Below are 18,471 nucleotides of genomic sequence, written 5' to 3'. Positions count from 1 at the left end.
AAATGAATTTGAACAAACCGACTAGAAAACACCGCTTACTGTGGCCGTGGTTGCGTGAATCTACAAGTGGGACAGCAACTGCAGAGAAGACACAGACACGCGCGCATGTGAACCCAGCGAAATCCCAACGACCGAGTGAGATCCAGCCTTCACCACTGTCAACCTCCTGGCCACCTACCACACCACACTTAGGCAAACATCACCGCTGGCGGAAACTGGGTGAAGGGTGTATGGGACCTGCTTCCACATTTTTGCAACCTCTCATGAATCTGTAATTATTTCAAATTAACAAGTAAAAAATAAATAAAATAAGAAAAAGATCCTTATATGTCAAGAACCCAACTATAAAAATATTTATTAATCTGTCAAAGAACAGACTTTGATCAAATGTAAATTTTTTACATGTAAAAATATGATTTTTTTCTCCAAACAGTATATGTATTGTAGAAAAAATATAGAAGAAAATATATGATGTTTGGGGTTTATTTTAAAATAATACAGTATGGGTGAGACAGTAGATGAAATGAGACTAGCCACATGCTGACAAATAGTGAAGCTGGGAGACATTCTCTCTGCTGTTGTGTTAAGTCGGAAATTTTCCATAATTAAAAAAGTTCCATTCTGTTTGAGATATATATGTTTGCAAAGAGAACAAGCTGAAAAGATACTTAGCAAAATATTAAAAATGTTAAAAGCAGGGGTAGCATTTAAATGACTTTTTTTTCCTATCTTAATGTTCAACTTTTCCTCAATAATAATTATACTACTTGTATAATTTTTTAAATAGAAAAAGAAGGAAACACAGGCCAACAAACCGAAACTATCTGAAAATTATTCTAGGAGTTTAAAAGCATGTCATGGTCTAGCACAGGGTCACGGGCAAATACATGCCTGTGAACAAACAAGGGAAATTCACCATAAAAGGAAGCCTGCAGCTACACCAGGTAAATGTATGTGCAGGGGTGACATGTCACCAACAGGAGATGGGACTATTTGGAACTGGCCAAATCTAAGTTTCACACCCATCAGGACTGCTGGTGTCTGTTACGAATGTTTCTGTGGCACCAGTGATGTTCCTCGATGAAGACAGGAAAACCCTTTCCCGAAGCCAGCCATTCAGGGGACAGATAAGGAGGCCCTGCTGGCTCTGTTGTTTCCCTCGTCCAACAGTGCTACAGTGTGAGACGCATTCGCTGGTTCTCCTGATTTGCTACAGTGGCCAACAGGGATAACTTCTCCCAGAGTCCTCTTTGGGGAATTCAATCTGTTCCACATTTACCTTCCAATTTTTCTTCTAATGTGGATCTAAAATCGAAACCCCATCTTCCTCACAAGAACTGAACTGCAAGTTTATCATCAATCCCATGCTTTTCTAGAGATTCTAGGCCCTGGATTATCCTTAATCCAGAAGAAATAGCTAAAAGGTCACACAGTGGAATCTGTCCTCTGGTATTCAGCAGCATTTTAACACTGAAAATCTGGAGGCTTGAAATAAAAATATTAGGCTCAAGAGAGACAGCATTGTATTTGTAGTCTCCATGGGGACAATACTGCATTTTAAATGTAGGTTAGCAGGCCAACCAGCCGAATAAGCAGTTTCAAACTCAAGGCTGAAATCAACCATAATCCAAAATTTAGCCCTTGGCAACAACTGCACATTTGCTTCAGTAGAAGCACTTTTCACTATCTCACATAATAAAACAAACATAATTAAAAACTTGCAACTATTAGCTTAAAAAGTTAAATATAAAGCTATTCACAAAGATATGGACTGAAGAAGCAACTGGTTTCCCAGCATGAATAATTCTGTAACATATCTCTACCTACACTGGTCTTATCTGAACATAGGTAATCTAGGTCTCACATTCACAGAATCAGAAGCCAGAGAGGACCTTTTAAAAAGTCACATTTGCTCTCAAGATCCTGCAACTTAAGACAAAGGAAGTAAATTGTCTACAATCACAAAATCAATTCATACCGCAGCTAAACTTGGAGCGCTATACCCAGTAAACGCAGGAAGAGCACCAGAGGAGCATACGCCAAAGCCCTCATTTCCGTACCCTTCCTTCACCTGTGGTCTTCTGGCTTCTACATCAGACAATAACTAGTTGTCAGAACTTGAAATTATATTATGTATAACATAGAGTGAAGAAATGTAGAAGACTGAAAAACTCATTAAGCTTAGCATAAACCAAGTGACACTCCTTTAGTTGGCGCCAAGCCCAACTGCTATAAGCCTTCTCCAGGCTGAGCAGTGAGGAGGGTGAGCCGAGGGGGGAGAAGGGCGCCGCTCACCTCCTGACAAGTCCGAGCTCTGGAGCCGCGGGTCCTGAGCAATGGAGGCCCGTGCCCACGCCCACAGCGCTCTTCAAAGCTCCTGACTGCCTTTCAGAAAACCTTCCCTCTGTACTGTCCTCTAATAAAATTCTGGCCAGCAGGGATGTATTCAAATTTTATACGTAAATGCAAGAAGGATGGCAGAAATAGGCAGCAATTTTAAGTGAGGCTGCATAGCCATTGAAAGCTGAGAAATGCAGGCCTGCAGCTCAGCTTGGTGGTAGTACATACGGTTCTGACAAAGGCTTAGGCTCCAAATACTAGCAGATCCCATCAGCAGCATTTTTAAGTAAGCGGCCATAACTAGAGCTGAAGCTCCAACCCTTTGGCCACCTGATGCTAAGAACTGACTCATTAAAAAAGACCCTGATGCTGGGAAAGATTGAAGGCAGGAGAAGGGGATGACAGAGGATGAGATGGCTGGATGGCATCAGCGACTCGATGGACATGAGTTTGAGCCCACTCCGGGAGTTGGTGATGGACAGGGAAGCCTGGGGAGCTGCAGTCCATGGGGTTGCAAAGAGTCGGACATGACTGAGAGACTGAACCGAACTGAAGTGGCCATTAACTAGAAGGCAGTCTTCAGGGAGGTGTGCGAAGGTCTCCTCTCTCCTCCATGTAGAGCGCTGCTGCTGCATCTGTCCTTAAACCAGAAGAGACGCACGACAACAAGGTCCCCAAAGCTTCTCGTCCACAGCAAGCCTGAGTGCGCGCTCGGACCCCACAGTGCTCGGCCCTCAGCACACACACGCATGCCGAGTGGTGAGAAGGCGCGGCAGCGCGGGGCCCGAGGAGGGCGAGCCCGGCCCAGGCGCGGGGCCGGCCGGGCCCGTCCTGCGTGGTGAGGCTGGACCAGGCGGCCCGAGCCCGTGTTCACACCCGGGACGTCCTGCTCCACGCCACCCGCCTTCTTCACAGGGCTCCGGCCTGTGTCCCCAGCACACGACTCAATTATTTGTCTAATCTATTTGTCTATGGAAATTCACACACCAAGTCCATCCTCCACACAGGTCCTAACAGGAAAACACAAATGCTAAGGAGGGTGCCATTGCAAAAGCGCACAGCAGCACATCACAGAGAAAGCGCCGGCTGAGTCCCACCGTGAGGGCCGACGAGGAGCACAGACTGGAGCGCGGACGCCTGTGCCCGACTCAGGTTCTGCCCCCCCCAGCCCTGTGAGTGTGGGCAAGCTATTTGCCTTCCACAAAATGGGGCGATGGGAATAATAAGACAGTTCCTATTATACACAGCGTCTGAGGATTAAGGAGTTAAACTACATAAAGTGACCGGAGTGGTGCCCACAGAAAGAGCTAAGTATTAGCTATTATCATTATTAAATAAATAACATCAATTCACATTTGTTAAATGCATTCAAACCACCAAATATAGTGAGAGTAAGCACTTAAATAGTGAGAGTAAGAAATAAGCACTGAATTTGTGTAAAAATTTTAAAAATAAATGAATTTTTCTATTTAACTTCCTGTTCCAAAACGTCCAAGGAGGGGCAGGGGTTTGAGAGGGAGAGGGACGGGCAGTCCAGGAGGGAAGCGGGAGCAAAGACGGCCTGAGCAACGCGCCCTCCCCCTGAGCCCCCCTCCCCGAGACAGCAGCTGTCCCCCGGGTCACGGCAGCGTGCTAACACTTGTTCACGTCACTTTCCCAGCACAGCTGGACTAAGGCAAAGCCAGCAAAAAAACTTTTTCTGACAAATTAAAATTTTTCTAAATTCGATGTAGCATGACTTTTTAAAGTTGTAAAAATAACATAAGTGCAGGGGCCAGAGCTGTGGCATATACCGGCTTAGACGGCAACAAAAATACAAGTTGATTTCTGAGACAAAAAATAGCACATATAATGTAACGGCCAGATATGCAAACATGTAGAGGCTGGACTATGATCTCAAAGTCTCCTTTACCTCCCAACTCTCTGATATACTGTAAGTGAATGAGTATTAAGAAAAGAAAACAGTCCGTTTCTACCTTAAAAAAAACAAGCTGGAAGGTTGTCGCTTAGTAGATGGGGTTAAGAATGTGAGGGGGAGGTCCAGAAAGGTGAGCACACAGCCACTTGCGACACGACCGCAGGACAGCCACGCACTCGCAGGCACTCTCTGGGAACCGGGCTCACCCGAAAGGCCGTGTCACGTGCCAGAAAGGACACCGGGATCCGCTTAGCATCTGACGGGCCCACTGAGGCCTCCCGCTGCCCGCCACTCACAGCTCTGCGCCGTCCTGGCAAGTTACTGCATCCTCCGAGCCTCCCCGTTCTCATCTATATGCCAAGTGGGAAACACCACTCCCCACTGTGCAAAGTGTCTGTGACAATGAGACAATGTGTGTGAAAGCACCTCGTTTAGTGCCCAGCACTGAGTAGATGTTCATTAAATGGTAACTGTGATGACAGACACATTAATTAATGGCTATTAATATAACCCACAAACTAAATGGCCAATGCGCTCTCAGGGGTGTTCACTGTGAGGAGAGCTGACTCAGACCCCGTAAAGCAGTGGTTCTCAGACTTCAGCACCTGAGTACTGGGGCTCCCCTGGTGGCTCAGACGGTCAAGAATCCGCCTGCCATGCAGGAGACCTGGGTTGGATTCCTGGGATGGGAAGATACCCCGGAGAAGGGAATGGCTACCCACTCCAGTATCCTGCCTGGAGAATTCTATGGACAGAAGAGCAGGCAGATAAAACCCAGTGAGCTAAACACCGTCCTGGGCCACACCCCTGGAGTTCCTATTTCAGCTGGTCAAGATGGGGCTTGGAAACCTACATTTTCACCAGTTCTGAGGAGCTGCTGCTGCTGCTGCTTGAGGACCACATCCAGGAGAACCTCTATATAAGGGAAGAGGGAGGGAACAGGAACCCAACAGTTTTGGAGAATGTGAGAAGTCGAATATTTAGGCAATGGCATGGCTGAGTAGAAAGGTGTGGGATGGCACTTGAGGAAAGATCGAGACGGAGACAGACCAAACAAGGGTGCAGGGGCAAACAAGGGTCAGCTTGGCCAGTTAAGTATCTCACTGCGAGACCCAACACAGAGAGTCTGAAGAGGCCATGGGTAGGCTAACTTTTTCACTAGGTCCACCTTGGATTTTTTGACAGTTTAGTAAAGCGAGCCATTGCCAACCTTGAGAAAGTTAACCATGTGGTAAAAATGCCACCTGGCCGCAGAGATGCAACAGGCCAGGTAAAGTAGCATGGAAACAGAAGGGAGCAAAAGTGTGAAGGCCCTCACTGAGCCCGTGGGAACCCGAGAGAGCACAGGCGGTGAAGGCCCTCACTGAGCCCATGCTGGTAACCCCAAAGCCACCTCCGGCACTACAGCCAGGATCTTCAGGACTGGCACTGTGCCGATGACGGTCCATAAACGAAGTCTACGAGACACGAGAATCAAGCCCCAGTAAACTCTATTTATTAACTTGGCAGAGCCAGGCATTAATCAAGGGAGCTAAGAGACCTCAAACATGATTCACTCAAATGAAGGGGTAAAATCTCTTATTTCTTTAGTTTTAAGTCATTTTACTAAACATGTTCCTTAGGTGTAGTACATAATTAGTTATCATTACATCTATTATTACTAATCTTAATCTTTATTTACCAATTAAAAATTCTACAAAATTTATCTCAAAACAATGCTCACCAATAGACTGAATCTCAATCATTATCTTAGGTCCACATTGGTAAGACAAAGATAACTACAACTTGAGAATTCCCTGGAGGTTCAGCAGTTAGGACTCTGCACTTTCATGGCTGCGGGCCTGGGTTCAAGCCCTGGGAAGGGAACCAAGTTGCATGGTGTGGCCAAAAAAAAATAATAATAATAACTACAATTTATAACGAAAAATTACACAGGTCAACAAGATCCATTCAGAGTTCAGCAGAAAACTGCTGACAGATTAATTCTCAAGCAAGATATAAGAAATTCTAAAAATCCTAAGATCTTAAAATAAATAAAAGGGGTTGAAACTCCATCTCACATCTTATTCCAGAAAAAACTTGAGCAGTATCAAAGAGATAGCAAATGTAAATAATGAAACCTCAGAAGTATAAGATGACATCATAATGATTTTAAAAAATAAAATTATAAGGGCTAAGTATGACTCCAAACCCATAACCAGCAAGGAAAAGATGAGTATGCTTTCCTATAAAAGATAAAATTAAAAAAAAAAAAAGATAAAATTTCTACCTAGGAAAAACCACCATGAGCAAAATCAGAAAACAACTGGCCAATGGAACCAAAGGTTTGCAACTGAGATCACAAATTAAAGGCCAATTTTACATAAAAGAAAGCTCCTACAAGCCAATTTTTAACAAAAGAAAGACCCAAATCCTAGCAGAAAAATGGACACAGGACACGGACAACTACTCACAAAATGACTTAATACAAAATACAAATGACTTAAACATATGATGACACTTATATCACTTTTCACCTGTCAAACTGGTAACGATCAAGTAACAGCACCCTATGCCAGAGGTAAAACTGGTGTAACCTGTGGGAGGTGAGCTGTGTCCGTCAGAAGGACACACACTCACTCCTCTGATCCAGCAATTCCACTCACAGGAATTTATTCCTCAAATATACTAGCAACATGGCAAATGATATACGTACAAGGTTATCAATATTGACTGCAGCATAGTTTGTGGCAAATGATACACGTACAAGGTTATCAATATTGACTGCAGCATAGTTTGTGGCAAATGATATACGTACAAGGTTATCAATATTGACTGCAGCATAGTTTGTAACAGCTAAAGACTGGAAACTTCAGTGTTCATCAAAGAAGGAACCACAATACAGTCATACAATGCGATACTGTGCGGCTGTTCACAAATAAAGAGCTTTTTACATGCTGAAAAAGAATAATCTCCAAAATGCGTTTTATAAAACAAACAAAACAGAAAGAAGGTACCAAACAGCACAGATGCTAAAAGTTACGTTTTTCTTTTAAGGAGGGAGGAATATACCTGTGATTTTACATGTAGAACCACAGGTTGTCTCTGGAAACATACACATGAACTTAACACTGGTTACTTCTGAGACTGGGCACAAGGTGGCCAGCGGGCAGGGTATGAGGGACTTTTCACTGTGAGCCATGTGAACTTTGAATCATGTGCATGCACGACCTATATAAAAGATAAAATATGCCTATGAGACATCACAATACCTATGTTTTTTACTTTTACTTTATATTGGAGTATAATTGATTCACAATGTGTTAGTTTCAAGTGTAGAGCAAAATGACCCAGCTTATATATATATATGCACACACACCCCCCGTCTATTCTTTCTCAGGCTCTTCCCCCCTCAGACCACGATGAGACAGCAGAGCCCCCTGTGCTACACGGTCCCTGCTGGTTGTTTCACACACAGTGGTGTGCTCTGGTGGCTCAGATGGTGAACAATCCGTTTGCAACGCAGGAGACCCGGGTCTGATCCCTGGGTCAGGAAGACACTCTGGAGAACGGAATGGCAACCCACTTCAGTATTCTTGCCGGGAAATCCCATGGGCAGAGGGGCCTGGCGGGCGACAGTCCCTGGGGTCACAGAGCCAGACAGGCCTGACTGACCACGCACACAGTGCGTGTTAATCCCGGGCTCCTGATTTACCGCCCGCCGCGCTGCCGCCCTTTGGCAACCACAACTTTGTTTTCCAAGTCTGTGTGTGTGTTTCTGCTTTGTAAATAAATTCATCTGTATCATTTTTTTAAATTCCACCTATAAGCGATATCACATATCTTTTTTCTTTTTGACTTACTTCACTTAGTATGATAATTTCTAGGTACTTCCATGTTGCTGCAAATGGCATTACTTCATTCTTTTTTATGGCTGAGTACTGTTCCATTGCATATATGTATTAATTCAAATATTGCATCTCTATCCACTCATCTGTCGATGAACATTTATTTAGGTTGCTTCCATGTCCTGGCTACTGTAAATAGCACTGGGGTGATGTTCTAAACGCACCTATGTTCTAAATGAAGATTTTCTAAGTTACTTGAGAAAATAAATCCCTTTCACTATCCAGTTAATATTTACTGAGTTCTACATGCGCCAAGCACTGTTTTAGGCACCGAGTCTCAGCAAAGAAGAGAGAATAAACCCCTCCTCTCGTGGACTTAGGAGGGATACCGCCAGTAAACAAATAATCTAAACGAGTATCAGAGAGTGGAAAAGGCTATGAAGAAAGTCCAGCCAGGAAAGGGGAGAGGTGGGACTGAGGTGGAAAGGTGATTACAGAGCCTTTCGGGTAGAGGTAACAGAAAGCTTCTCTGACAGGAAGACACCTGGGCAAAGACGTGAAGAAGTGAGGGAGCCAGCCCAGTGGCTGCCCAAGGTGGGCAGAAGGAACCCAGATTCCTGTCAGAGGAAGAGCACACACGAGGGCTCTGCGGGTGGGAAGGGCTGCTATTCAAGGAGCAGCATGGAGGGGAGTGACAGAGAGAGAGGCGGAAAACCTCATGAGTGTGTGGGGAGGGAGGGGGTACCAGATCATAGCAGAGAATGAAGGTCTTATTCTAAGTGATATGGAAAAGCACTGGACATTTTAAACAGAGGAGAAATGTGTTCTGACCAATACTGTTTAAAAGCCTGCTCTGGCTGCCACAAGGAGAAGAGACTCTAAGAAGCAAGGGTAGACGCAGGGAGCCCACTGGAACGATCCAAATGAGAGACGTTGTTTCCTGAAACTAGGAAGGTAGTCGTGGAGATAGGACGTGATCAGGTTCTGGATATTAAGAAAGCAAAGCGAACAGACTTTACTGAAGAGTTGGAAGTAGACTAAGAGAAAGAAGTCACAGGTGACTCCAAAGTATTTAGCCCAAGCGACTTTTTACCATGATCTTAACAGGATCATTTTTTTTAAAAGTCTCACACTCACACAAAGCTCAACTATTCTAAAATGGGTTATAAATACCATCAACAAGAAGCAATCCGTAGCTACATACCAAACAGAACACACACCTGGGTACATCCTCTAAATACTTAATGAGCATTTACACTGCGCCATGCACAATATTAGGTACTAGGGACCTCAATTATGCTTAAAATATATAACTGAGCACCTCAAAAAGGACCAGGAGGAAAAACACCAAAATATTAACAGGTAGGATAAGGGCTTTTTTTCTTCCTTGATATTTTCAAATTTTCTACCGTAAACATATCTTGCTTTTAACTTTAAAGGGAGAAAAAATCTTTCCAATGAAGGAAAAACTCCTACGGGACAAACTCATTAGTAATGTGAATGATCAGCAGACCTTCCTTCTAAGAAAACCTTTTAGGGGTTTCCCTGTGGTCCAGTGGCCCACCTGCCAGTGCAGGGAACGTGGGTTCAATCCCTGGTCCGGGGAGACCCCACACACCACAGAGCAACTAAGTCCACGCACCACAACCACCAAGGCCGCGTGCCCAGAGCCTCTGCTCCACAAGAGACGCCACCGAAATGAGGCATCCACTCACCGCAACGAGAGAAGCGCCTGTATGCAGCAATGAAGACCCAGTGCAGCCAAAGTAAGTAAATAAAATAAATTTTAAAAACAAAACCTTTTACACTGAACAGGATTCTCAATTTTCTTTCCTGCCTTTACCCGTTGCCAGTGCTCAGGTAAGGTGTGTGTGGACAAAGGGGGAAAAGACAGCACTAAGTCAGAGTGAGATGGGTACAGCTTGCTATTCTTTAAATATATCTCACAAAACATGATGCGAAAGATCAGAGTATTTAACCAAATGCCACTACATACAAGACAACATGCTTACCATAATCTACCCACTGTCAATACACACATGACAGTCATTTATACATTTATCCAATCATTCAAGTATTTGTAGAGTGCCCTTTAACACATCAAAGGCACTGAGTTAGACAAGGGGGCTGGGAATGAATTAGATGAAGGCAGCCCTGCTGAGTTCACAATCTAGTTTATGTGGTGGGAAGAAGAAGGACATTAAATTTCAAAATCAATTTTTCTTTAAATGATTGTGACATGTGCTAGAAAGACGAAAGACCTGATAGGGGATAAACAGGAGACCTGGCCTAGTCAGCTGTCAGGGTAAGAGGCTTGAAAGAAAAGGACATGTGAGTTAACATTTGAGGAGGAGGAATTAAAACAGGTGAAGGGGCAGGGAGTGGAAGCAACCCATGCAAAGGAAGCTGGCATATAAGAAGAATCTGTGGCAAGAAGGTAAACCTAGTCATAAGAATTAAAAACCACGCCAGTGAGTCAGATACAGTAAACGGGAGAGAGGGTGATGAAGTAAGCCAGAGCTGGCTCACGCAGGGCCCAGTGGGCCATGTTAATAATTTTGTTTTTCATGCTAAAAGCAACAAGAACCAGTGAACACATTTTAACATGGAAAGATTTTAAGCCTGGGAGCAACAATCAGATTTACATTTTTTTAAAGATCACTCAGGCTACTGCACAGAGGATAAATAAGGGCAACGAGAGCGAAGCAAAAGCCCAGCCAGGGGCTGCCTGGGCCCGGTGGTTAGGACGCCTTGTGTGCACGGCGGGGTGCAGGTCAGAACTACAACCCCGCGTGCCCTGGCGAGGCAGCCCCGCCACAGAAGAGACCAGTCAGGAGGCTGCATGTGCCCGGGTGAGACGAGTGAAGGCAGTGAAAACGAGAGTAGATGGACTGTTTTGGAGATAAAACCAACAGAAATTCCTGACAGAGTAGGTAGACGGAGGGAGAGAGGCAGAGAAGAAAGCGCCACAGATAACGCTGAAACAAGAACATTTCAAAGGACCAAGACATCAAAACCAAATCTACATAAAAAAGATGAAAATAAGAGGTAGGAAAACATTCCATGCCAATATTAACAAAAATAAACTGATTTTCCAACCTTCAAAACAGAATTTTGGAAACAAAATTTCCAATCCTGAGAAGAGAATATCACAGTGAGATGCTTAACGCACATCTATCAAAAATTGATAAATAAAGCAGTCATAAAAACTGTAAAGATATGGGCAATGTGAACAGCATTAAAACCTTTATCAAACACACACATACAGAGATATGTCACCCTGAGCCTAACAAATAGAGGATATACATTGTTTTAAAAATACATGAAACAAAAAAAATAATAAAAATACATGAAACATTTTAACTAGGTTACAAGGAAAAAAGATCATTACCTTTCAAGTAACTGACATTTAAAAAAAAAATATCCTATGACGATATCACGAGAATAAGTTAATAAATAACAAAACTAAACACCATGAATAGAAACTTTAAAATGGAAATAGCAAAATATTTAGATCTTAATGACAAGGATGAGGAGGGCACGGCAACAACTCCAGGATTCTTGCCTGGAGAATTCCATGGACAGAGGAGCCTGGTGGGCTACCGTCCATGGGGTGGCAACGAGTCGGACACCACTGATGACGATATTACCACATACACATAATGTACGGGTGACAAAGTAATGCTGAGGAGGGAATTCTACAGTTTGAGCACATCATTAAAAAGCAAGAAAGGCTAATAACCTATGTTTTCAAGCCAGAAATCTAGAGAAAGAACAAAGAAAACAAAGGAGGTAAAGATAGATCTTATTAATAAAAAACAGAAAGCAAAGAAATACCTGATTCTGTGAAGCAAAATTTGACAAACTCTTACAAGTTTGTTCAAGAAAAAAGTAAAATATGAACGAGGGGTGCCGCTCCAGCTGGTGACTGCAGCCAGGGGCTGCCGAAGAATGGCAGAAACATGGGTACCCCAGCAACTCCAGAGCAGGTCCCCGCTCTGCAAAGGGGCCACAGTTCCACCCGGGGATGGCCACATCCATGATGGCTGACAGGTGGTCTGGAAAGCTGAAGAGGAACTGGCAGAAGTCACTATAAAGGAGACTCCAGAGAGGACAGTGACAAAGATGGAGCTTTGCTGGAGCGCAGGCCACACCAAGGAAAGCCATAATCTGTTTAATTGCCTTAACAAACAGATTTCGTAAACAGATTTGTGCTCCCTGGGGAATACCCACTGGATTAACTTGTTGCAATCAATACTCTTTTCCTTTTGGGGGGTGGTGAGAAAAGGCATAAACAATTTTAGAAACAAAAGATACAGTGAAATATCTGTAGTCCACCTCATGGGAGTAAGAAAAGGAAAGGGAGCAGGACTGAGCCACAGGGAGACCCAGGTAAAGACCAGGAAGAATCGAAAGAACAAAGGTGAAGCAGAGTGGCCAGAGAGACGTGGTCCAGAGAAGGAGAAAGAAAGTCATGGTTAAAAGTGTCATGCATGACAAGGAGGGCTCCAATGAAGAGAAGATGATCAACTGTGTCCAGTGCCGCCGAGAGGTCGAGGAAGTTTTGGGCTGCGTGGTGTCCAACGGTTTTGGCAGTGTGACGCTGAATAACCTATATGCTGGAGAAATCAAAGAAGTGGGAGCCAAGGTCACACTGGGGCAGAAGAACAACTGTTTCTATCTAGATTAGTGATTCTGGAGCTAAAGCTGTTTCAGCTGATGACAAAACTCAAGAGTGTCACTTGGAAGCGAGTGCCAGAGGTGGACACGTAAGGCAAGAGATGGAGGCACCACGGTGACTGATGGACTACGTGGTGGACAGGAAACCACCCAGGATGGTGGCCAGAACTGGAGCGGGAGGGGAGGCTGTGAGGCAGGTGCCAAGGTGTTCAATGAGCAGACAGCAAGGCAGTCAGCTCGTGGCCACGAGGAAGACAGAGAAGGGCGGCCTGAGTCCAAGGGCAGAGACTCCAGAGGGATGCCAGGAGGGATGGCAAGCGGACGGAGGCCTGATCCAGAGCCTGCTGTGCAACCCAGGGGCAGGGACTTGACGGAGCCCTTCGGCTCAACCTGTGCCATGCCCTCTGAGATCTCTCGGACTGCAAACTGCAGCCACACCAAGGAAAGCCCCAAGAACAACCCCCATTATTTTTTAACAGCTGAGCTAATGTTACCCTCAGTTTTGCTAGCTACCTGTACACCTACCTATTCCAAAATCCAGAAGGGGAAAAAAAAATGTAAGGAGTTGTGTAATTCCTAGAATTGAATGGGACGTAAGAAGGGACTGGAAGGGAGAGTGTGAGCACTCCTCCAAGACACCAGGACAAGGAAGTGGTTGCTTCCGAACAAAACACGCTCCAGGCAATCAAGACACCAGACAACTGCCTCCTGGGTCAGCCTGCAAGAACTCTTAACAGCACAAGATCCGAGACTGTGACTAATTTCTCAGAGCCTCTCAACCAATGCAAATGGGGTTGGCAGGCCTACCTCTGTGAGCTTTGGCAACAAACACGAACCAGGCCTGTCTTGTGACAGGGATTTTGAGAGATTACTGAGTTTACTCCAGTAAGGCCTTAGCGGAGGGCAATTTCAACCAACTCATTCATTTAAAATCGAACACAATGTGCCTACCATGTATAGGCTTCCGGAAAAACATCTACTTCTGCTTAATTGACGATGCTAAAGCCTTTGTGTGGATCACAACAAACCGTGGAAAATTCCTAAAGAGACGGGACTACCAGATCACCTCATCTGCCTCCTGAGAAAGCTGTAGGCAGGACAAGAAGCAACAGTTAGAACCACACATGGAACAACTGACTGGTCCAAAATTGGGAAAGCAGTATGTCAAGGTTGTATATTGTCACCCTGCTTATTTAACTTATATGCAGAGTACATCATGAGGAATGCCAAGCTGGATAAAGCACAGGCTGGAATCAAGATTTCCAGGAGAAATACCAATGACCTTAGATATGCAGATGACATCACCCTAATGGCAGAAAACGAAGAAGAACTAAAGAGCCTCTTGATGAAGATGAAAAGGAGAGTGAGAAAGCTGGCTTAAAACCTGACATTCAAGAAACTAAGATCATGGCATCTGGTCCCATCACTTCATGGTAAATGGGGAAAAACTGGCAACAGTGAGAGACTTTATTTTCTTGGGCTCCAAAATCACTGTGGATGGTGAATGCAGCCACGAAATTAAAAGATTTTTAATCTGCTTGGAAGAAAAGCTATGACAAACCTAGACAGCATATTAAAAAGCAGAGACATCACCTTGCCAACAAAGCTTCATACAGCCAAAGCTATGGTTTTTCCAGTAGTCATGTATGGATGTGAGTTGCACCATAAAGGCAGCTGAGTACTGAAGAATTGATGTTTTCAAACTGTGGTGTTGCAGAAGGCTCTTGAGAGTCTGGACTACAAGGAGGTCAAACCAGTCAATCCTAAAGGAAATCAACCCTGAATATTCATTGGAAGGACTGATGCTAAAGCTGAAGCTCTAATACTTTGGCCTGCTGATGCGAACAGCAGACTCACTGAAAAAGACCCTGATGCTAGGAAAGATTGAAGGCAGGAGAAGGGGACGACAGAGGATGAGATGGTTGGATGGCATCGCCGACTCCATGGACATGAGTTTGAGCAAACTCTAGGAGATACTGAAGGACAGGGAGGCCTGGCGTGCCGCAGTCCATGGGGTCTCAAAGAGTCAGACACAAGCGAGTGACTGAACAACAGTTACAGGCACTGCAGTGGATATAAGATGAAGATGATGATTTCTGCCCCCACGATTCACTGTTCAGGGGAGGAGACAAAGATTCATACAAAAATCTCCAACACTGTGAAGCGGTGGGAGGACACTCATAGCAGTCAAACAGCAGGAGCAAGGGAAACAGAGGCTTCTAGGGCATGCAGAAGCGCTGCACAGCCCAAGCCCTGCTCAGCACGCAGCTACAGCGTGCTGTGTTCCCTGCTTTACGGATTCATCTCACTGTGAGCTCTTCTCCAGAGGACAGAGCTGTGTCTACTACGGCTGGGTCACCTGACTTCAGTGTAGCCTGCATCTCTTGGTTGCCCACCCTGTATCTATCTATAGACCTATTCTCCTGTCTGGAATCTACTCACACTGCAGCTCCAGAGCAATCAGGATATCATATAATCCAATCCCCTTAAGAAAGCCGTGAGTTAATCAGGACTCCCAGTTGAACACTGCATATTTTCTTGGCCTCAAGAATGAGCTGGTAACCCAGTTTGGTACAAGAAGTCAAAGGAAGTTTGCTGAGGGCTTCTATGAAACAATCCTCCTTATTCTGAGAAAGTGATTAAAATTGTTTATTCTCATCCTGGATATTGGCTCTCATTGTGGGCCATGCGGTACAGAAATCTGAAGCTTAGAACCCGTATCACTATTCTGCCACGGAAGCCAGGATGACACACAGTAGACAGCAAAATACATAGATGATCAGCAAAATAGAGCTGATGTCCTAATCAATTCACATCTGAAGTCCACCTTACCTCTGGAATTTCCAGCATCATAAGCCAACACATCCCCCTTTAAAGTTTAAACTTGAGTTGGGCTTCCTGCTACTTGCAAAACAAAACATACCTAACATTATAATATATTCAAGGTATGCTAAATCCTAAAACTACTGGTAAATCATTATCTGTATCAATTTCTTGTACAACACACTCTAATGTTCATCTCTTGCTTCCAGCATAGACTTTGTTAAACCTAAATTTTAAAATGTTAAACTTTTCCCCTCTTATTTAAACCTTGGAGAATAGCAACTGGTTAACACCTAAATAATAAAACTGTGGCTCAAAATTATAAAAAATCATAAAAGTTTACAAATTTATAAAGTTAACTGCAAAAATACGAAAATTCTTTATGGCAAAAACAAATACAAACACACCCTTAAGCAAAGCTACAAGATAGATGACAAACTGAGACAGAAAAAAAATGTTAATTCATTATCATAGACAAAGGACACACCTCCTAAGATGTATAAAGAACTCCCCTTTTAGAAAAATCAAGATGTCCAAAAACCCAAAAGAAAAATGGGTAAGGGATATGAAACAGTTCATAGAAGAGGAAATCTGTTTCACCCTAAATAAACAGAAAGATGCTCAACCTCACTTGTTACAAGGAGAAAACAAACATACTAATTTCTCACCTATCATATCAAACGCAGAAGTCTGGGGACACACTGCTGGTGAGTCTGTGGTGCAGTACAATCAGCGCACGCCCTCCCTACAGAGGCTTGAAGACATCTATTAAAAACATGTACATCTATTAAAAACATGTACATATTTACCCTCTGACTCAGAAGTAACTCTTCTGGAAATACATACTACAAATATACCTGCCTCGATGCAAAATAATACACATGCAAAGTTATTCACTGCAGCCTTATTTGTAATTTAAAAAACATTAACAGTTAAGAGTCATCTGGTTAAATAAATTAGGGTACATCCACAGCATGGAGTATAAAGCAATGACAAGAAAGTGAAGCTCTCGATTTACTAATACGGAAAGATCTCCAGTATATATTTTTAAGCAAAAAAAAAAAACAAAGATGCAAAATACCATACATAGTAAGCTCCCTCAATTCCTTCGGATCTCTGCTCAAATGTCATCTTATTCTTATGATAACAGAAAGATGAGTCAGAAATGAATAAAGTGATTATAGGGAGAAGAAGGGAATGGAGTAAGGGGTCAGAAAGAATTGGAAGCTAGAGGTCTCTGAACATAACCATGTTTTGTAGTCTTGATATTAGAGCCAGTGAATGTTTACATAATTAAAATATAAAAATAAATTTATTTCTGACAACTTTATAAAGGTATAACTGACATACAAAGAACTGCACTTTTTGTGTTAAACATTTACAATTTGATGAGCTTGGGTAGCCTTCTCCAGGGGATCTCCCAACCCAGGGATCAAACCTGAGTCTCCTGCATCAGCAGGCGGATTCTTTACCACAGCACCACTCTGAAGCCCAACTGAAACTTACACAAAATTAAAATTCAAAACAATCTCTGAAGTACTAAAAGTGGATTATAGTAATCATTGCACAACTTAGTAAGTTTACTTAAAAAAACAAATCTCAGTGAATTGAACACTTACAATAGAGGGCAGGAAGATAGAATAATTTGGATTAAGTGTGAAGAGACAGTGGAAGAATTGGAGGGAGCTGTAGTGACCACACCTCTCCAACTTTAGTGAGCACATGCATCATCAGGTGGTTTAGCTGCTCAGTCGTGTCCGACTCTTGTGACCCCACGAACTGTAGCCCGTCAGGCTCTGTCCACCGGGATTCTCCAGGCAAGAATACTGGAGTGGGTTGCCATGCCCTCCTTCCAAAGGATCTTCCCAATCCAGGGATTGAACTCAGGTCTCCCGCATTGCAGGCAGATTCTTTACCATCTGAGCCTCCAGAGAAGTGCAAGAAGTAGCTGAGAAATGGGGCTGAGATCTCGTCAAGAAAATCAGAGATACCAAGGGAACGTTTCATGCAAAGATGGGCTCAATAAAGGGCAGAAACGGTATGGAGCTAATAGAAACAGAAGATATTAAGAAGAGGTGGCAAGAATACACAGAACTATACAAAAATGATCTTCATGACCCAGATAACCATGATGCTGTGATCACTCACCTAGAGCCAGACATCTTGCAGTGCGATGTGAAATGGACCTTAGGAAGCATCACTGCGAACAAAGCTAGTGGGGTGATGGAATTCCAGCTGGGCTATTTCAAATCCTAAAAGACGATGCTGTGAAAGTACTGCACTCAATATGTCAGGAAATTTGGAAAACTCAGCAGTGGCCATAGGGCTGGAAAAGGTCAGTTTTCACTCCAATCCCAAAGAAGGCAATGCCAAAGACTGTTCAAACTACCATACAATTGTATTCATCTCACATGCTAGCTCAAAATTCTCCAAGCTAGGCTTCAATAGTACCTGAACTGAAAATGTCCAGATATTCAAGCTAGATTTAGAAAAGGCAGAGGAACCAGAGATCAAATTGCCAACATCCACTGAATCATAGAAGAAGCAAGAATCACAGAAAAACATCTGCTTCATTGACTATGCTAAAGCCTTTGACAGTATGGATCACAACAAACTGTGGAAAATTCTTAAAAGCGATGGGAATATCAGACCACCTTATCTCTGCCTCCTGAGAAACCTGTAGGCAGGTCAAGAAGCAACAGTTAGAACCGGACATGGAACAAGACTGGTTCAAAATTGAAGGAGGAGTACATCAAGGCTGCATATTGTCAACTTGCTTATTTAACTTCTATGAGGAGTACATCATGGGAAATGCTGGGCTGGATGAAGCACAAGCTAGAATCAAGATTGCCGGAAGAAATACCAATAACCTCAGGTATGATG

At 43.6% G+C, this 18,471-nt stretch overlaps 1 protein-coding gene across 12 annotated transcripts in view; it reads right to left on the bottom strand.

Annotated features, from left to right (window-relative positions):
- The window catches only part of WDR20 (WD repeat domain 20), a 64,236-nt gene that overhangs the window by 33,680 nt on the left and 12,085 nt on the right, over nt 1-18,471 (bottom strand). Inside the window, exon 1 of one of the 12 annotated variants that reach the window (XM_043489705.1) lies at nt 7,310-7,987. The exons of 10 other annotated variants lie outside the window; for them this stretch is intronic. The gene's annotated coding sequence lies outside the window, so the exon portion shown is untranslated. Of the gene's footprint in view, nt 1-7,309; nt 7,988-18,471 lie in introns of those variants that run through there. One more of the 12 variants, XM_043489706.1, reaches the window with a different exon arrangement.

This window comes from Cervus canadensis, chromosome 17 (genome assembly GCF_019320065.1).
Source record: "Cervus canadensis isolate Bull #8, Minnesota chromosome 17, ASM1932006v1, whole genome shotgun sequence".
In the NCBI taxonomy this organism is placed as follows: Eukaryota; Metazoa; Chordata; class Mammalia; order Artiodactyla; family Cervidae; genus Cervus; species Cervus canadensis.
This window is presented reverse-complemented; position numbering and strand designations above follow the sequence as displayed.